At 37.0% G+C, this 21297-nt stretch overlaps 1 protein-coding gene across 2 annotated transcripts in view; it reads left to right on the top strand.

Annotated features, from left to right (window-relative positions):
- The first annotated feature begins 5217 nt into the window (after positions 1-5217).
- Positions 5218-21297, top strand: part of Gabra3 (gamma-aminobutyric acid type A receptor subunit alpha3) — a 228011-nt gene continuing 211931 nt past the window's right edge. The window contains exon 1 of one of the 2 annotated variants that reach the window (XM_004871055.3): positions 5218-5295. The gene's annotated coding sequence lies outside the window, so the exon portion shown is untranslated. Of the gene's footprint in view, positions 5296-5645; positions 5823-21297 lie in introns of those variants that run through there. The other variant, XM_013067906.3, reaches the window with a different exon arrangement.

Genomic DNA, 21297 nt, shown 5'->3' with positions numbered 1-21297 from the left:
TATTAGATCATAGCAGAATGAAAGTTGAAATCAACATGAAGAGAACCGACAGAAATTATGCAAACACCTGAATATTTAACAATACACTTTGAACAATTAGTGAGTCATTAAAGAAATTATTGGGAAAATTAAACAACTTCTAGAATTAAATGAAAATGAAGATACAGCATTCCAGAATCTGTGGGATACAGCAAAAGCTGAAGTAACAGGAAAGTTTATAGCTGTGAGTGCATAGGTTAAGAAAATAGAGAGATCTCAAAAAGAAAAATCTTAAGGATGTGTCTACAAGATTTTAGAAAAAAAGTACAAACCAAAATCAAAATCAGTAGGAAGAAAGAATAAATATGAGAGCAGAAATAAATTAGAGACCAAAAGAAGACAAAGGATCAATGAAACAAAGCATTGGTTTTTGAAAAGGAATGAGACTGACAAATGCTTAGCTAAACTAACAGAAAAAAAGAGAAGATCCAAATAAATAAAATTTAAGGTGAAAAAAGGATATCTCAACAAATACCACTGAAGTAAAATGATCATTTCGGAACTACTTTGAGAAATTATATTTCAATCAACTAGAACATCTGGAAGAAATGGGCAAATTTCTAGACACAACCTACCAAAATTTAACCAAGAGGAAATAAAAACCTTGAACATATCAGTAACAAGCAATGAGATTAAAGCAGTAATATAAAGTCTCCCAACAAAGAAAAGTCCAGGACTGGATGGATCCATTGCTGAATTTTACTGGACTTTTTAAAGAAGAACTAAAACTTTTGTTCCTCAAACTATACCATAAAATGGTGAAGGAACTCTTCCAGATTTACCCTATGAATCCAATATTATTCTGATACCAAAATCTGAAAAGGACACACACACACAAAGAAAACTATAGAACAATGTCCTTGATGAACTTAGATGCAATAATCCTTAATAAAATAATACTGAATTCAACAACACATTTAAAAGATCATATACCATGATTGAGTTGGTTTAATTCCAAGGATGCAAGGATATGTCAACATATGCAAGTCAGCAAGTGGAGTACACCACATAAATAGAATCAAGGATAAATATCACATGATCATCTCAATAGATGCAGAAGAATCCTTTGACACAATGCATATGAAAAAAACCTCAAAGAAACTAGGTATAGAAGGATCATACCTCAACATCATAAAAGCTACCAGTATGTTTGAAAAACCCATAGTCAACACCACACTGAATGGGGAAAAAGTGAAACCATTTTCTCTAAAATCAGGAAAAAGACAAGGATACCCACTCTCTCCACTCCTATTCAACATAGTACTTAAAATTTTAGCCAAAAAAATCAAGAAACAGAAGAAAATAATGGGGATACACATAGGAAGGGAAGAAGTAAAAGTCTCCTCATTTGTAAACTATGTAATTCTATATTTATAGGACCCTAAAGACTCTAACAAAACACCCTTAGAAAAGATAAATTCAGCAAAGTAGCTGGACACAAAATCAACATTCAAAAATCAGTAGGTTTTTCTTTTTTTTTTAAGTAGTTTTTTCTATACACCTAAAATGATCTTTCTAAGAAAGAAATCAAGAAAACAATTCTGTCTATAATATCTTAAAAAATAAAATAAATTACCTAGGAATCAACCTAACCAAGGAGGTGAATGACATCTATAATAAAAATTCCAGAACTCTGAAGAATGAAACTTAAGAAGACACTAGAGTCTGGAAAGACTTACCATGTTGATGGATTGCGAGAATTAATATTATTAAAATTGCCACATTGCTCAAAGAAAGTTACAGTTTTAATGTAATCTCTATCAAATACTAATGACCTTCTTCACAAAACTACAAAAACCAACCCTAAAATTCATTTGGAAGTGCAAAATACCTCAAATAGCCAAAGCAATCCTGAGCAAAAAGAACAATGCTGGAGGTATTACAGTATTCAATTTAAAAATATACTAAAGAGTCATAGTAACAAAACAGCATGGTATTGGGCTAAAAACAGACATGTAGATCAGTGGAATAGAATAGAGGGCCCAGAAATAAACCCATGAAGCTACAACCACCTAAATCTCAACAAACATGCCAAAAACACATGTTGGGGGAAAGATAGTCTCTAAACAAGTGGTCCTGGAAAAACTGGGTATCCACATACACAAGATTGAAATTAGATTGCTATCTCTTACTCTGCACAAGAATCAACTCAGACATAGATCAAATAGCTTAAGGTAAGATCTAAAATTTTAAAATACTAGAGGAAAACATAGGAAAAATACTTCAAGATATTGCCATAGTCAAAGATTTTCTGAAAAGGATTTCAATAGCCCAGGAAATAAGAGCAAGATTCAACAAATGGGATTACAACAAATCAAATAGCTTCTATACAGCAAGGAAATAATCAACAGAGTAAAGAGACAAAAACAGAATGGGAGAAAATCTTTGCCAGCTAATCATCTGACAGAGGGTTAATATACAAAATATAGAAAAACTCGAAAAAGTCAACAAAAAGGAACAAATAATACAATCGATAAATGGGCTAAAGAGCTGAACAAATACTTCTCAAAAATAGAAATGTGAATTACCAATAAATATATAAAAAATGCTCAACTTCTTTAGCCATCAAGAAAATTAAGACCAAAACTATATTGAGATTTCATAATCTTACTCCAGTCAATTTTTTTAAAACGTGAGGATATTAAGAAAAAGGGTCCTTTATACACTTAAAAAACTAAAAGTAGAACTACCATATGATCCAGCTATACCACTCCTGAGTATATACACAAAGAAAAAGAAGTCAGCATATAAAAAAGCTACCTACATACCCATGTTTATTTTGACAATAGTCACAATTGCCAAGGTATGGACCCAGCCTAGGTGATCATCAACATGTACATGGACAAAGAAAAGAAAATTTGGCAGACTATATATCTGTCACATAATAAATATTATACACACATACACATCGTAGCATTATTCTACCTTAAAGAATCATGAAATCGTAATTTTCTGGCAAATAGATGGAAGTGGAGATCATCAGGCTAAGTGAAATAAGCTAGATGCAGAAAGACAAATATGGCATATCTTTCATATGTGAAAACTACAATGAACAAACAAAAGCAAAACAACAAGATAACCCCACTTTCCCACAGAACATAATAAGGACCTGAAAATAGAAGACAGCCTACCAGCGAAGAGGAAGGAAGCGAAGAGGGAAGGCAAGATGGAGTATTAGGGAGAGGGCATCCAAACAAGCATGAACCTTGCTAATCTGTATGATTGATATGAGTTAATAATTATGATTTTAAAATGATAGTATCATAGATGTTTGTTTAGTATAAAAAGAAAGTTTATTAACTGTAGTGGATCGAATAGAGTTCTGCCAAAATTCATGTCTGTCCATAACCTCAGGATGTGACCTTATTTAGATGATATAGTCTTTGCAGACATAATTAGTTTAAAATTCTCAAGATGAAATCATCCTGGATTTAGGGTGTTTTCATAAGAGAAGATAGAGGGAGATTTGGGTGCCCAGAGACACAGAGAAGACAATTTGAAAACTGAAGCTGAGATTGGAGTAGAGCTTCTGTAGCAGACAAGGAGTATGAGGAGCCACCCAAATCTGGAAAAGACAAAGAAAGGTTCTCCCTTGGAGCCTATGGAAGGAGTGTGATCCTGCCAGCACCTTGGTTTTATACTGTGGCCTTCGGAACTGTGACAGCACACATTTCTGTAGCTTTAAGCTACCAAAATTATGGTAGCCTAGAAGCTAATACAGCAACTTAGGCCATTCCATAACATTTCTTCTGCCAGTTTATTAATACATTAAACCCAATGGACATTTCTACAAATAAAAAGACACAGAAAATGCATACATATGCAGAAAAGAGTGTGCCATGCTTTATTCACAACTTACGTGTTGCTATGGTAGACAAACATGTTCTACATGGTATCAGCAGTCTGGGTGTTGATCCTTATTCTACCCCTTGCTCACTATGACTTTGTGTGAATTTTATTTTTTCTTCAGTCAAGTTTGTCTTTGTACATTGAAATGCTAGTTTTTATGGGTCTTGAACTCAGCAACTCTAAGCTTATTGGCCTCCCCATCTCTGCATACTCAAGGTACAGATAAATCCCATGAAGAACTGTGTACTTGTACCACATCTCCCTCACTGGGCAGCAATTAGACAGCATTACGAATGGAGGAGAAAAAACGCCACAATGACAGTTCAAGTAGAAATGCTACACTGGGGGCAAAATTTTAAATGCCTACTATGTCTCAATTAGTGTATTATATTGAGGCCAGTATAGTTAAAAGACACAACATAACTCACTTTTAATAGGATGCCCTTTGTTTCTCTGACTACATGGGCTGGAAATCACAATATGAAGGTTTAATTAAAAAGTGCTTTGCTATTTGTTATATATGAGTAGGATCTGAATTCTTTGATAGGAAGGGCTCTTTCCACATATGCCCACATTCATATCCCCCCTAAAATACTAAAAGAGGAACATTGAGTCAATGTGACTTGGAGTCCCATTTGGGCACCTGTCTTTGAGAGAGCCTTTGAAACTTGGCAGTGCATTTTCATTTTCTAAGGGTCAACTTGTCCTTTACCTGGACGTTTCATGTCTCTAGGTCGCAGGTTACTAGATATAGAAGGGTCTTGCAAGATCATTTACTTTCATCTCCTTGCAGTGAGCAGTTGAGCAGAGCCAGGGACAGTGAAGAAGTGACTCAGCCAAGGCGAGACTCCAACCTCTGGGCCTTGATTTTAGTCTTAGTCTAGATCTATTTCCACTCTACATTGCCTTGTTACTGTACTTTGATTTTTTATGCCCTAGGTTGCTTTTTATTCTTTTGCCCAAATGAAAATCTAAGTCTTCTATATTTTGAATGAATCTCTTTTCTCCCTTCTCTCTCCTCTCTCCCCTTGTGCAAACTCAAGCTCACACACTTGCGCCTATCTTCCCTTCAAACTGTTCAGATGGCAAGTAGTGCAGCTCTGCTGCTTCTGTCTTGCCCAGAGGGAAGCTGGAGCTGAGTTTTTGAATTGGGTCCACACTTGGACTTGGCTGGGGGTTGGGTGGAGGTGAGTTAGGTCATTAGGGTATGAACACTTTCTTCTCAGGGGAGTGTGAATGACCACCCTTGGATGTCTGGCTTTTAGCTCTTGGTTCTCCTCAGAGAGGGAGTCTGAGCAAGCAAGGTTGGGAAAGCTTTCTTTGGAGCCTGGGTTAAAAGGCACGCCCATAGGGATGTAAGGGAGAAGGGGGGAAGCAAGTAAGCACCGCGCCGCAACCGAAGCCCAGGTAATCCGCACTTCCTCCATCCTCCCTCTTATTCGCTTCACCCCTTTGCACTCTTTCTCTTCCCCTTGCTTCTCCTGCCCCTCCCCTTCTCTCTGAGATTCCCTCTATTTCTGTGCTGGCACCTAAAAGAATAAAAGACTACTTTAGTCTTTCGTGAAACCACCAGGGACCTAAAGCCTTGCGGGGCTGTGTTCCGAGCCCCAGCATTGCCGCGTGCTCAGCACCAGGCAGTGGACAACCTAAGCCAGCGAAGGGGGAGAAGAGGAGGGGACGGCGGGAGGGAGGAGGGGAGAGGGAGGGCCTGACAGACAGAGGGAGAGCGAGAGAAAGGGAGGGAGGGAGAGGGAGAGGGCGGGAGAGAGGAGAGCGTGAGCGCGCGCAAGCTAGCAGCAAAGCGGAGACCGACCGGGGACCGGAGAGAGACCCAGGGAGAGGCGAAGCTGAGCTCTGTCAGGGCTCAGTCTCCAACTTGTTTCACCCCGTTCCTCCTCCTCTCCTCGGGCTTCAGGAGGTGACTGTGGCGCTAGGTAAGAGACCTAGATGGTGCTTCTTTCCCCTCCCCCAAGCTCAGGTCTCCTTTAGGTAGCAGCTCTTCCCCCTGCTGAGAGTCTCCTTGGGTTGGTCTGGAGGGAGACCTGCTCTGCAGCTGTGGCGGTACCCCGGTTCCCCAGCGGGGCTGGTGGAAGCCCGGAGGCGGCACCTGGGCAGGGAGGCACTGGGGTAAAACCTGGCTTGGGGAAGGGGGTTGCTATGAGGTGGTGTCTTCGCGGTTTGCTTCATTGTCAGTGAATTGTTTTCTCTTTGGAAGCAGGTCAGCATTGACCTTGCAAATTGCTTAGGGGCCGGGGCAGCTGCTGCAGAAAGCCACAGAGTGGCCGCTAGCCAGAGCAGACAGCACTGTCATGACCCCCCAGACAGCCCTGGGCGCGAGGATGGGGTAATGGCTGGAGCTTCCTCCCTCCTTTAACTCTTTCTCAGCAGCTGCATCGCACTGCTGGAAATGAGAAAGAAAGAAAAAGACCCTGCAGCCCCTTTCTCCATCTCCCCATTCCCTCCCCTAGAGGCAAGTGAGCCGAAAGTTGTAACTGACGGCTTCCTTTGAAGCAAGTAGAGACCTCCTCCCTTCCTTTAAGATTGCTGTGGGGCTGGGCCCGAGTTCCTCCACAAACTTGGAAGGCTTTTCTGGCTTCTGTGAGGGAAGCCTGAAGATTGCCTACCTCAATCCCAGGTAGTTGAGCTGACCACCTCACCTAGCCCAGGCATTGATTTCTGTCCCTTCCCACTGGGGGACATCCTGTTAGGTCTGGGGATGTCCTTGGGAGGGAGAAAACACCTGACTGAAGGTGTGTGAGAGCAAGCTTCCCAGTTTGCTGCTTTTCTGGGGCTGTGGGTGGCATAGGGAGGGGGATTGGGGGGAGGGGCAGCTGTTGGATGTGGAGAGAACAGGGTGAGGAGCCAGGATTCCTTCTTGGGTGTTGGGGCTTATTGGAGGTCCACAGGTTCTGATGGTCTGGAGCTATCACAAGGGCTGGCTGAAGCTGCTGTGGCCCTTCTGACCCAATAGGGGAAGGGATGTGGCTGCTTGATAGGAGCTTCATGAGTTAGCGGCACTGCCATGCCTGCAACCGTAATTAGAGTATCAATCATACTGATTGCTAACATTTTTGAGTATTTAATATGTGTTGGATCTTGGGCTGAGGGTTTAATGTGCATTATTTCACAGAATGTTTTACATCAACATTAGGAAAGCAGATATTATTATCATCCTTGGTCTATGATGAGGAAACTGAGGCACAGTGAGGTTAAGTAATGTGTTCAGGATTACAGAGCAATAAACGTCTCATTTGAGAATTAAAACACACGAGATCTGATTCCAGAACACCTGGCCTTAACCATCAAGTCCTACTGACTCCTTGGAGAGAATTTTGCACCCTTTTTTAATAGGCAAGCGTAGGTACACTAGGAATGGTGTTGCTTGGTAAGATTTTTTGGAAAGCAGTGGTCTGGCCTGCATGCAGGGTAACAGGAACTTGGAGTGGGCAGGTGGCTGGCTTTTGAGGGAGGGGAACCTTCACATGGGCTTCTTGGAGGGGGTTCCCAGAGCACCTCCCCTGGCCATTTCCTTTGGAAATGATCCCAGGGAAAATTTCACTTTTCCCACGTCTTAGCCACATCTATCCCGCACCCAGGGGCATGGATACCTCTTAGAAACCGCTTTTGCCTTTATTTCCTCAGAGCTTGGAGTCACCCTGTACTGAAAATTTTACAACACTAGAAGCTTGGATCTGGAAGGATCTAAAAGTCATTAAGCTTTACTTTTCTACCCAGTTCTGGAATTTGTCCTAAACATCCAATTTGTTGACTGAATTCTATCTGAATTCCCTGCAGTGACAGAGAGCTCATTAGGTGGCTCTTTGTGTCTTTGTGCAAGTCTGATTATCAGAGTGTAATCTCCATTATAAGCCAAATTTTATCTCCCTGTAACTTCTACTCACTGGTTCTTTGGGACTGTCTAGAGCAGATTTGCTCTTTCTTAATAACAGTTCTTCAGTTACGTGGGGACAGCAATCCTGTCCCCCTTCCTCAAGCCTCAGGTCTGACAAGATCACAGAGTGAAGGATCATCCTTTATTTATTCTGGAGAGTAGAGTTTTAGTAATATGGCCTAATGTTCCACGTGTTTGACAGCTACATACTGATGTTACTGAGCCTTCTGAAGCAGCCCTGACAAAGTATGCTCTCCTCTTTGGAAGCACTTGATATGGGATGTCACCTGAACTCCTGGAAACAAGGAAGGTCCCTTTTGTATTCCTAAAGCTCAGGAATCAGTTGGTGCCAGTCCTTCTAATGCCCCAGAATGTCCGTGTGGTAGCCAGACCACAGGCATGTGGGAAGATTTCAGAAGCTGTGATGAAAGGCAATATGATAAAGAAAAAGTAGGGGGACTCAAGGTTCATAAGGACATGGTTAGTAGAAGAAAAACCTGTTTCATCAGAAAGTATTTCAGAAACAGCGGCGTCACGGAGAGAGTGGGCCACAGTGGGACTGGGCGGTGAGGGAGAGAGCAGGCAGTGTCCTGGAGCCAAGGGGGTACGCTGGGTGTCAGCTTGGGTGGGCGAGAAAACCTGCTTTGATTCCTGGCACTACCTTGGACACTTGACTTCCCTTCCACAAGCCTCAGCTTTTCCATCTCTATAATGGTGAGGCAGACTGTACCCTCAAGGGTCTGCAGTTCTGAAATTATCTGAAGTCAGTCAGAAAGTCTCAGGGTTATACTGGGCTTTAGAAATCATTGGAGACAGTGCCACTCAATCCTCAGTGTGCACACGTAGCCCTTGGGATATTGGTAAAATGCTTGTTCTGACTTGGGGGTCTAGGGTAGGAGCAGAGCATTCACACTTTACCAAGATGCCAAATGACCCTCAAACTGCCGTGGTGGCACAATGACGCTTCAAGCAGCACAGCGCTAGCCTAGTGCCTGTCAAACTGTCTTGGCGAAGGATCAGTTCCCCGACTCCCAGTTGTGACAGACTTACTTCAGTGAAATATATTTACAAATTTACTAGAGGATGAAAAAAAAGACATACAAAGCACATCCCCACCTTTTTATTGGTGGAAATGACAGACACAAAGTTATTTTTCAAATTGCTGTAACATCTTCTAAGTTCTTACTTTCAATTTATTCACTTGGGTCTTACTGCTTGGTAATAAAAGCTTGTAGCTAGAGACTGGTCTGCAGACCACACCACGAGCAGCGCTGATCTAGGCCACTTGCCTATCTGATTGAAGAGGCCCAAATGAGGTCCAGCTATAATTTCTAAATTACCTCTGTCAGGTGATCTTTCACTCTCAGATTCAATATCTCACTCAGTGGAGAACTTACCATCATTATACCACGATATTATTCAGATGTTGTGGTTGCCAAAATTTTTTTCTTAAAACTTAGTATTTGTTAAATGAATGAAGGTGAAGTAGGAAGGAGAAGAAATAGAAAAACAATTATAGATCTAGGAGGATGAGATCCATACCATTAACGAGAGGCAAAGGACTTTAAGGAGATCCAAGACAACTTCCTGGAAGTTACATTTGAGCTGAGCTTTGAGATCACATAAACTGAACATGAATAGTTGGGGAATGAGAATGACAGTTTGGACAGAGGCCAATCGTTTATGATAAAATACAGTATGTGAGAAGTGTTTGTCAAGACAGGTGGAAAATTTGACTGAATAATAGCCGATGTTAGCTGGGAAACGTAGGACTATATATATATGTGTGTGAAGGAGATGGAGTGCCATCATTTTATGAGTGAACAAACTGCGTCATTTTATGATAGGGTGAGTGGCTTGATTTGCCCAAGTTCACACAAAGGGACAAAGGTAAAGCTGTGGAAAATGAAGATTACAAAAGAGAAAAATCAGAGATGTGGAAGGAAAATTAGAAGAGCACAGCATGAAAGTGCCAAGAGAGGACAGGCATCATCTATTTGTTGGACACATATTTATTTAATAAATCCATTTCTGCAGTCGTGGAGAATGCAATGGTGAGCAAGATAGATATGGTTCTTGCCATCTTGGAACTCATGGCTTAGATGGAGAGATGGACATTATTTATATACCAACCGCTTATCTATATAGACATAAATTGTGATTCCTGTGTAGAGGAAAATGTGTTGCTTTAAGAAGAAAGATGTGGTCATCACTGTTGGATTTTGCAGCAGGGTTGAATACTGACAAAGGGCACCTAAGTCACAGTGCTTAGTGACAATTAGGATGGATGATGCATATCTGTTTTGCAGATCTTTGCCAGATGATCATGTGCAAGTATCAAGGCTTGCTTGAAAACCAGGTGATATGTCATTAGCTCAACTGAAACTCTCGGTGAGCCAGCATCCTCCTCGGGTCCCTCCACTCTCTCCATTCATGTGGAGCCTATAGCTTCCGTAACTATGAAACGATGGGGTCTGGACTAGGGCTAAGATGATTTATAAAGACCTTCCTAGATATAAGGCTCTGTAGTTTATGCTGTGCTCTAGACTACATTCCTATTGTCCTGTGCAGGTAGTTCAAGTTCAGTCAATTATTTAAGCAGCAGTAAGGACTTCATACAGATTTCTGAAGGGTGCTAACCTTGGAAGTATTCAGAGGTTTTGAAAAAAGATTATAAGAAGGCTCCCTTCTTTTTCCTTTCTTGAAATGGCTGAAATTGTGACAGTCCTGAGAGCTCAGGAAGGAGCTGGCTATATTCTAAAATCTGTAGTAAATCTAGGTATTAGATGATGTTTCCTCTGCTGCTACTTTGAAATAAACAAAAGCCACTGAGAATAAAATGGTGCAGGATGCTGTGAAATAGAAGTGAGGCGGTTATTTCATATGTTGAAATATAACAATCCAGGCAGTCTCTTCCTAGGGCAGAAGATATATGGTAAAGTAAATACCTTTTGGTAATAGAAAAGCATTTTTGTACTTAAAGCATGATTTTAAATGTATTGATTCCTATTTACAGCATGTCTCTTCACTGTACACAGAAGGAAGAATAAAAATCTCCAGGATGTATTTTACTTTACAATTGTTTCGCAAAAGGAATGAGTATTACATAGAATTTTTGAAAGGAAGGGGAGGTAGATGGAGAGGGAATTATGTAAGTGATCCTAGCATAAAATAACTTTCAAAATAGTACAAGAGTAACTCAGAAGTGACAGGGTCCTTAGTGATCATATAATGTCAATTTTATCACCCAGTACACGTGGTCACCTACTTTCAGTATGAATGGTTCCCGGACAAGTTGTTTAACATTACCTGATTAATATATGGTTGTGATTGTGAGCAAGTTATTCTTCATATTTACCTGAAATCTATCTTCGGGATCCAACCTATTGCTCGTGTTTTTTAGATTAACAGCAATGCTGAGTAATTTCTATCTGCCTTTTCTGTGATAACCATTCAAATGTTTCAGGATAGTTTGCTCTTCACACCTTTTCTCTAACCTATGTATTCTCAGTTTTTCAACACATAGGATATATTTTTTGAGTACTTTTACAGCAGACATTTTAGTTTTCATTATTTCCCCTAGTGTGTGATAGCTGAACTTGAACTCAGTACTCTAGGTATGGCTGGTCAGCACGATTTAAAAATATCTACACTTTTCAAGCTACTTTGACTATAAAGTGTACTTTTAAATATTTTTCCAGAAAAATACTGCAAAATTAAGGAAATTGAGAAAATTTGGGAAATTAAGAGAAATTAACCCAAATCACCTCTGAATCCCTAGTCCAGAGATAGCTGGCTGTATTTCCTTCCAGATGTATTTCCAGGTTTATATAATTGGGATCATACCATATATTCCATTTTACACCTGCTTTTCCATTGGTTTTATACTGTGAGCATTTTCACATGTCATTAAGCAGCCTTCAAAAATTTTTTAACAGCAACATGATTTTTAGTTGTACAATATATTTGACAGGACCTATATTGGTTGTTTAAATTCTTTTCAATTGTGGGTTATTGTGAATAGCCTTGCTCATTATGGATAAATCTTTGTTCTTTGAGCTTCACATATTACCCTGGTGGGGTCTTCTACAATGCCCCTGCATAAAATGTGAATCTGTCTTCCCCAGCACTCACTTATCTTTTTGCTAGCTTTATTTCTCCCATCATATTTATCATCACTGAACAGACTTCTTATTTATTGTCTGAATGTTTGTGTTAGAATGTAAGCTCCTCAAACACAAAGATTTTTCCCTATTTTGTTCACTGGTGTATCCCCTAACACTTAAAAAATGTTTGACACATCGTGGATCCTTATGAAATGTTTGTTTAATGAATTATTAAGATGAGATTTTATAAGAGGCATTACTAGACCTAAGGATGTTAACTTTTCAAAGGCTTTTGTTATATATGTAAAATTGTCCCACTGTATAAGATTGACAATCTCTGTTCACACACCCATGGTAGTGCTGGCTATTGCCATTCTTAGGATTTTATTTTTTTGCCAGTCTGATAAGTGAAAGATAGTATCTCATTGTTTTGAGATCTGTTTTTATTATAGTGAAGGTGAGTATATTTTGTATTTTTCAATCACGTTTTGTTTTCTTTTAATGAATATCTATTTTAGTGTGTGAAGGACAAACTTGAACACAGTACTCTATACATGGCTGGCCAATACTTCCATTGTACATTTTTTCTGCTGAGAACTTATATGTTTTGTATTCGTTTCATGGACAATACATGCATTTAATAGCCACTAGACCTTTTGTTTTGTCCAATGTGTGGAAAATATTTTCCCTGTTTGCATTTTTAGTTAAAACTTATGCATAGAAGTCTTAATTTTTATATAATTACATCCATCTTTTCATTTGTAATTTCTGCTGGTGAATTCATGCTTAAATTCTTCATTAAAATTGGGCAAGTGCTTGAATAGTTTGTTTCAGTTTAGATTGTTCATGCTTAATCCCTCTGGAATTTATTTTGCTGTACAGTGTGAGGTAGTTTTATAAATTATTTTCCCCTTCACTTGTTTCACAGCATCAAATAGTAAATAATTCCTTCCTTCCTACTGTTGTGAAACATATATAAATTGTTATATATAGTAGGTTCTTTCTGTGATTTATCTATTTTCCATTTCCTTTAGTCTATCTTTTCTTGTCCTAGTTACAAAGTTTAAATATTATTCTAACTTTACATAATTTTTATTACCTCAGCTCTTCTACTTAACTAGCTGTGTGGTCTCACTAACCCTCAATTTGTTCATTTGTGTCAAACGTAACACAACAGTAACATATTTATTCTATACTTTAATTTTGTGAAGGAAATCTTTCTACCATTATGGAAATTTGTATTAATAATTTTAACTTCTATTTCTGTACATGGCTTAAATTATTATTATCAATTTATGGTTTATAAGTTTATTCTCTTGTTTTATTCTTAACATTTTTTAAATTCTGAAGATTTAAAAAGCTATAGAAAGTCAGAAACACTGAAATCAACAAACAAATAACTACTGATATACCACCTAGAATGAACAAATGTTAGCATTTTGCTATTTTTGCTTTAGATGTCTTAATATGTGTAAAACTTGCCAGATAAAGTTTGACTTCTTTTGTGTCTAGCCCCAGGTTTTTGCCTTTCTGCATCCCTCCAAATACAACAATGAGAGCCCCACATTTACTTGATTTCCTATTTAGTTCTTTTTCTTACTGATATGCAAGAGTTCTTTATATACCCTGGATATACATTACTGACTTGTTAAATGTTGCATATATCTACTTTTAGTACATTACTTGGCTTTCTTCTCTGTGTTTTTTTAATACAGAGGTTTTACATTTTGATATCAAGTTGCTCAATCTTGTTTGCATAGATAGTACTTTTGGTATCATGTTTAAGAAATGTTCTTTATTCCATAATCATAAAAAGTGCTTTCCAAATTTTCTTTGAAAGGCTTTAAGTTTTTTTCTTTACACTTAGCTCTTTAATCCATCTGGACTTTATTTTTGAATGTGATGTGAGATGTGGATGAATTTTTCTATCAAAAATGCCATTTGTTTCAGTCTCATGTATATACAACTACTGAGAGTCCAAACTCTACCACGTCTTCTAGTTTCTATACATGCTGGGGGCTCTTTCTTGACTCCCCACTATGTATCCTCAGTCTGTCTACACTTGTGATGTTTTACCTACAAATGGTGTATAATGCATCTTGACATATGTTTACTTACTGCCCTCCTCACACCCATAACATTTTTCTTGTTCTTTTTGAATTACCTTAATTATTTTGACCCTTTGCTCTTTTATCCTAATTTTAGAATAAGATTGTCAAATTCCAGTAAAATCATGTTGATCTTTTTGGAATTACACAGTAAGTCTGTAGAATGATTCAGAGAAGAACTGACATCTTTTTGGTGGAGTGACTTTCTGTTTTGACAGCCCTTATAGAGGTTTGTAATGTTATTAATTACATATCAGGCCTATTCCTAGCTACATATTATTTTTAGTCAGGTTTATTAACATTTAATTGGCATAAAATAAAATTTATTCTTTGAAATGTACAGTTTGTGCTTTGCCAAATGTGTATGATCAGGTAATTACTGCTGCTACCGAGACAATAAAGACAGAGGCCATGTCCTTCACCTTAAAACGTCCCCTGTGCCCTTTTGCAGTCCAGGCGTCCCCGACCTACAGCGGTAGGCAGCCATTGATCTTCTTCTATCTTTCATGTTTTGGTTCTATTATATCTCATAAATGGAATTAGGTAGTATGCAGGCTTTTGTGTCTGACTTTTTACTCTTAGCACATGCTTTTAAGATACATCCATGTTTGCTTTTAATATGGTTGATTAGTTTACCCACTCAAATTAACGAATATTTCAGTTGTTTCCATTTTTCCCATTATAAATAATGCAATTGTGGTGCTATAATAAATGTTACTGTAGAATTTTTTGTTTACACATATGTTTTCATTTTTATTAGGTTAAATACCTGGGAGGGGAATTTTGTGAGTATACGTGAAGTAAATGTCTAATTTTATAAGAATGTCAGACCATTCTCCACAGAAACTGTACACTTCTGCATGCCACTAGCACTGTATAGGAGTCTTAGTGGCTCAATACTCTCCATAGCACTTGGTACTTTCAATCATTTAAAAAAAAAAAACTTAGTAAGTTTTGTTTTAGAACAGTTTTGGTTTAAAAAAGACATTGAACAGAAAGTCCAGAGAGTTGCCATATATTGATCCCCTAGATTCCCTTATTATTAACATGATGAATTAATGTGATGCTTTTGTTGCAATTGATGAACTGATACAGATATGTGATTATTAACAGAAATCCATAGTTTGCATAGCCACTTTCTAGTGAGTGTGTAGTGGCAGTTAACATGATCAGTTGGCATTTGGGTTCAACGTTTTGTTTCCTACACTTCTATATGTTTTGACAGAGGTATAATGCCTGACATTCACCATAATTTTATACTTTAGAATAGTTTCTAATCCCTAAAAGTTGTCTGTGGCCCATTCATTCATCCCTCCCTCCAGCATGAAACCCTGGCAAGTGCTGCTCTTTCTTTTAATGTCTCTGGACTTTCGCCTTTTCCCGAGTTACGTGGCTAGAATCTTTGCAGCTCGTAGCTTTTCAGACTACTTGTTTTCATTTAGTAACATGCATTTAAGATGCCTCCATGTCTTTTCGTGGCTTGATAGGCCATTTCATCGATAGCAAGTTTAGATGATTGTCTTATTCATTGTAATTTTATCATAATTCTTGAGGTTTATCACTGAAAAATATTCCATTATATAGGTGTATCACAGATTTTTAAAAATCAGTTCACCTATAGAATGTTTTCTTGGTTGCTCTCAAGTTTTGGCAGTTGTGAATAGAGCTGCTGTCAACATTTATGTGTAAGTTTTTTTTGTTGATGTAAGTTTTCAACTCATTTGGGAAAATACAAGGAGTTCAACTGTTGGATCATATGGTAAGGTTTTGTTCAGACACTTCCTGTCTTCCAAAGTGGTTATATCATTTTGCATTCCCATCCTTAATGAATGAACATTCCTTTTGTTCCACATGTTTGCCAGCATTTGATATCATCAGCGTTTTGAATTTTAGCCATTCTAGTAAGTATCTAGTACCACCCAATTTAAAAAAAATTGCAAACTCCAATGACATATAATGTTGACCATATCTTTTTGTGTGTGTGTGTGTGTGTCTTTTGTAATGTCTGTTCAGCTCTTTTCTCTATTTTAACAGGGTCATTTGTATTCTGCTTGTTGAATTTTAAGAATTCTTTGTAATTTTATATATAAGGTGTGTATCAAACATGTGTTTCACAAATATTTTCTTCCAGTCTATAGCTTGTATTTTCATTTTTAAACTTTTTTACAGAGCAAGAATTTTAAATTTTAATGAAGTCCAATTTATGAGATTTTACTTGCATGGATCAGGCCTTTGTTTTTCCCTATGTTATACTCTAGGACAGTGATGGTGAACCTTTTAGTGCTTTCAATGGTACAAACAGCCCGCTGTGGCATGTGTGCCGTAGGTTTGCCACCACTGGTCTAGAGGTTTTCTAGTTTTGCATGTTTCTGTGATCCATTTTGAGTTAATTTCTGTGAAGGCTGTAAGGACTGTGTCTGAGTTCTTTTTTTTAAAATTTTGTGCCTGTGGTTGTCCAGTTATTCCAGCACCATTTGTTGAGAAGATTATCTTTCTCCATTGTTTTGCTCTTGCTGCTTTGTTGAAGATCAGTTGCCTGTATTTGTATGGATCTATTTCTGGCCTTCTATTCCATTCTATTGATCTGTTTGTTCTTTCAGCAATACCACACTGACCTCTATTGTAGCTTCAAAGTACGCAATTCTTGAAGTCATACTGTGTCAATTCTCCAACTTTCTTTTTCGTCTTTAGTATTACATTGACTATCATGGGCCTTTTGCCTCCTCATACAAATTGCAGAATCAGTTATTGATATTCTTAAGGTTACTTGCTGGGATTTTAATTGGGATTGTATTGAATCTGTAGCTCAATTTAGAAGAGCTGACATCTTGACAATATTGAGTCTTCTTATCCAACAGTACTGAATCTATGAAGGTAAAATAGCTCTTCACTTATTCAAATACTATTGATTTCTTTCATGAGAGTTTCATAGTTTTCTTTATATAGATTGCATATGTATTTTTCTAGATTTATACCTAAAGAGTTCTCATCTTTTGGCACTGTGAAAATAGTATTACATTTTAAATTTCAAATTCTAGTTGTTCATTGTTGTTATACTGTAGGAAAGCATTAACTTTGTATCTTGTCAGTCTTTCCACTGAGGGTGTAGTGGTAGTTCATGTAGTTTCATTTGTATTTTCTTATGACTAATGATATTAGATGTCTCTTGTATGCTTATTAGCCATATCTGCATTTTCTTTTAGAAGTGTTCATTTAAATGATTTGTCCAATTAAAAATTGGGATATTTATGTTACTATTACTGAATACAGAGTATATTCCTTTAAAAGATATGTGTTTTAAAAATATTGTCTGCACTTAATGAGTTTTCTATTATGAATTGTACCATTTGTATTCTAAGAAGTCTGCCTTAAGTGTAAAATGATCCTCTCTTTGATTTATGTCTTAAATTCAGGTTTAGATGACTTATCTTTGGGGCAAAGTGAGGTTCCAGAATATATTCACATGGATGCCCAATTTATCTAGCACTGTTTGTTGACAAGACTATCTTTTGCCTATTGAATTACTTTGGCACCTTTGTCCCCAGTCAATGGACCGTATACATGTGGATCTACTTTTGCACTTTATTCTGTCTCTTTGATCTATCTATGCAACCTTGAGACAATACTACACTGTTAATTACAGTAGTTCATCAGTTCCCAACCTGGGGCCGTTTTTCCTTCAGGGAACATTGGGAAATGTCTGTAGATATTTTTGGTTGTCACAGCTGGAGAAGAATACTGCTGGAATCTAGTAGATGGAGACCAGGAAGCTGTCCAACAACAAAGGATCGTAATACTTTCAAGTTTTAATAATGCGGAGGTTGAGAAACTTAGCTATAGCTTTATATTAACATTTGGAATAAGGTACTGTGGATCCTCTAACTTTGTTCTTTATTTAAAAATATTTTTGGCTACCCTAGATCATTTGGATTTCTATATAAATCGATGAATTGGTGTATTAACCACTTACAAGTCCAATTATTTAAATGTAAGATGAATAGAAATTGGATATTTTTTCATTAATTTTGTAAGATAAAAGGAAATATGAAAATAACAATTTTATCAGATTTACTCAGTAATGTTTCTGTGTATGATATATCTTAAAACATTCAATACACAAGCAATGTTACAATGGACAGTAGTGTCTAGTCTCTTTCTGAGTTCATTTTACATCATTGTCTTTCTTTGAACAATATTTTACACTGTCACACTGGCTTTCCTTTAATTCTGTGGGTGGGATAATTTCAAGAAAATGTCTATCCACTAAACTTAATGGTGACGACGTTAATGATGGGCTTCCTGATTGACATTTTGCTATCCCATAATTTTCAATTATTTGCTCTGTTAGACCTAATCTAAATTGTGAATAGTTTTGAATACGTAACAAGCAAGTTCCATATTGTTGGGTCCAGAAGGTGCATAAATATTTTATGATAATATTTTCCATTGGTTTTTGATGACAGGATAGCTTGCTTGTCAGATGTTGGTCAACTCTGTTTACACCACCCATAGAATTATTATAATGACTGGAATTTTTAAAATTTTGTTTCTTTTTTCAAGATCTATCATTTCTGTATTATGAACAGTTTACAATAAGGAGATATCTTTTTTGTCTTTCCATTTTACAACACAGACTTTTCCTCTCTGATATGGTAACCTTTCTCCCTTTTTCAGTATTTTTCTTTTGCAGATCTTTTGGCACTTCCTTCTTATTCAGTCTGTTTTGAATTGTAAAAAAATATCACTGCATTCTGGAGAAGTAAAATAATTATATTTAATATACTTATGATAAAAGTTTTTATAGATTTGTAGTACAAAATTATAGGTTATTTTTCACAAGTAAAATAAACATGAATTGGTAAAAGAAAATAACCAGAACTTATTGCTAGATTTTACTAAAAACAAATATCATAGGTGAATACAGCGTTCCAAATAAAAATTATGCGAAAATAGTTGATATAAAACAAATAAACAGACGTACAAGTGATTCTTTTGCAAATAAGAATGACTGGTTGAAATGACGCCTGGTCGAGTGATGCTCAGGATAGTTAATACGTAAACAAACATGCTTTCAGAGTGACACTTGGGATAAACCTTTAAGTGGTTAATCCCACCTCCAATCCTATCACAATTTTTAAAGGAATTAAATGTATAAGTCCATTTTGGAATAATGATTTCTTTTTTTTTGGTACCAGGGATTGAACTTGGGTCCTTGTGCTTGCCAGGCAAGTGGCAGAACCACTGAGCTAAATCCCTGGCCCTGGAATAATGATTTCTTACCTTGAGACTCCTGATGCATTAATATAGTATGTTTTCACATTGTTTATTTCTTCTTTAAACAATGTTTTACAGTTTTCAGCACATAAGGCTTGTATATATTTTGTTAAATGTATCCTAAGTATTACATATTTTGACAGATAATATATTTATAGCATAAAACATATTTTGAAGCACATATATGTTATGCTCAGTTAATCCAGCCAATGGATTTGTTCACATACATATCATTTTTGTCGCGAGAACACTTAACATCTGCTCTTTCATTTTTCAAGAATACAGTATATCATTAACTATAGTCACCACACTGTACAACAGATCTCTTCAGTTTACTCCTCCTGTCTAACTATAATTATGGACTGTAATATCTCCCTAACTGCCCCTCTAACCACTCCAGCCTCTATTAACCACATTATTTTATTTCTATGAGATCAGCATTTTTATATTTTACACATAATGAAATCACAGAGTATTTATCTTTATGTACCTGGCTTATTTCATTTAACACAATGTCTTCTGAGCTCACCTATGTTCCTGCCTTTTTATGATTGAATAGCATTCCATGGTGTGTATATGCCACAGTTTCTTTATCCATTCATCAGTTGATGGACACTCAGGTTAATTGCATTTCTTGGCTACTGTGAATAGTCTGCAATAAAAATGAGAGTGCAGGTATTTCTTTTACATACTAATTTCAATTCCTATGGATATATACATAATAGTGGGATTCCTGGGTCATATGGTAGTTCCATTGTTAATTTTTGGAGAACTTCCATACTGTTTTCCATAATGGCTGTACTAATTTACATTCCCACCAACAGTTGTGCAAAGGTTCTATTTTCTCCATATCTTTATGAACACTTGTTATCTTTTGTCTTTTTGATGATAGCTATTCTTACAAGTTTTAGATGATAATATTTCACTGTGGTTTTGATTTGCATTTCCCTGATGATTAGTCTATTGAGCACTTTTCCATGTACTTGCTGGCCATTCATATTTCTTCTCTTGAAAAGTAGCTATTTAAGTTTTTTAAAAATCAGGTCTTTCCTTTTTTCAGTTGAGTTGTGTGAGTTCTTTTTATATGTTGGATATTAACCCTTTACCAGATGCCTGATTTTTAAATATTTTCTCCCATTCTGTAGTTATCTTTTCACTGTTCATTATTTTCTTTGTTGTGCAGAAACTCTTAGCTTGATGCAATCCCTTTTTCTATCTTTGCTTTTGTTGTCACCCCTCTACAATTTAACTCCTTTTTCCTCTTGCTCATTTTGAATTTTTGATGTCATAATTTACGTATTTTACTTTTGTATATCCCTTAGCAAGTTATTGTAATTATTTTAAATAACTGTGTTCTTTTTTTTTGCTTAAATTCTTTTATTGGTACATTTTAGGTATACAATACATTTACATTTATCATTGGGTGCTTGTACCTGTACATGATGTAGCTTGGTTCTTATTTTTCCCCCATTACCTGTGCGCCCTTCACCCCTCCACCCTTCCCTATTTACACAGACTTTGTTTCCATTTTTTTTTCTTTTCTCATAAATTTTCCTTTCTTTTCTTTCCTTTCCCCTTCCCCTCCCACCACCCCTACCCCTTTGGATTATTTCCTATTTCAAAGTATCAATTATTAGTTATTAATCCTTTTAGTCCTTATTTACACTTTCAATTTCTCACACTAGAGAAACTATTTGGTATTTACACATGTGTGTGCTATTTATTTCACTTAAGAGTATGGCCTCAATATGCATCCATTTAGCTATAAATGACTCTAGTTTCTCGTTAATAATTATGTTCTTCACCTTCATGTCAAAGACGTGATTTACACATCACCATTACAATATTAGAGGACTGTAGATTCAATTGTGTATTTTTACCTGTAAGTTTTATACTTCCAGATGTTTTTGTGTTACTCATTAGTCTGGTTTTCTTTCAGCTTGAAGAACTCCCTTTCATATTTCTTTAAAACGGGTCTGATGGCGATGAACTCCCTCTGCTTCTGTTTGTGCAGAAAAATCCTTATCTT

Source organism: Heterocephalus glaber, unplaced genomic scaffold (assembly GCF_053883595.1).
Source record: "Heterocephalus glaber isolate CG9 unplaced genomic scaffold, H.glaber_assembly_v1.0 deba00001164, whole genome shotgun sequence".
NCBI lineage: Eukaryota > Metazoa > Chordata > Mammalia > Rodentia > Bathyergidae > Heterocephalus > Heterocephalus glaber.
This window is presented reverse-complemented; position numbering and strand designations above follow the sequence as displayed.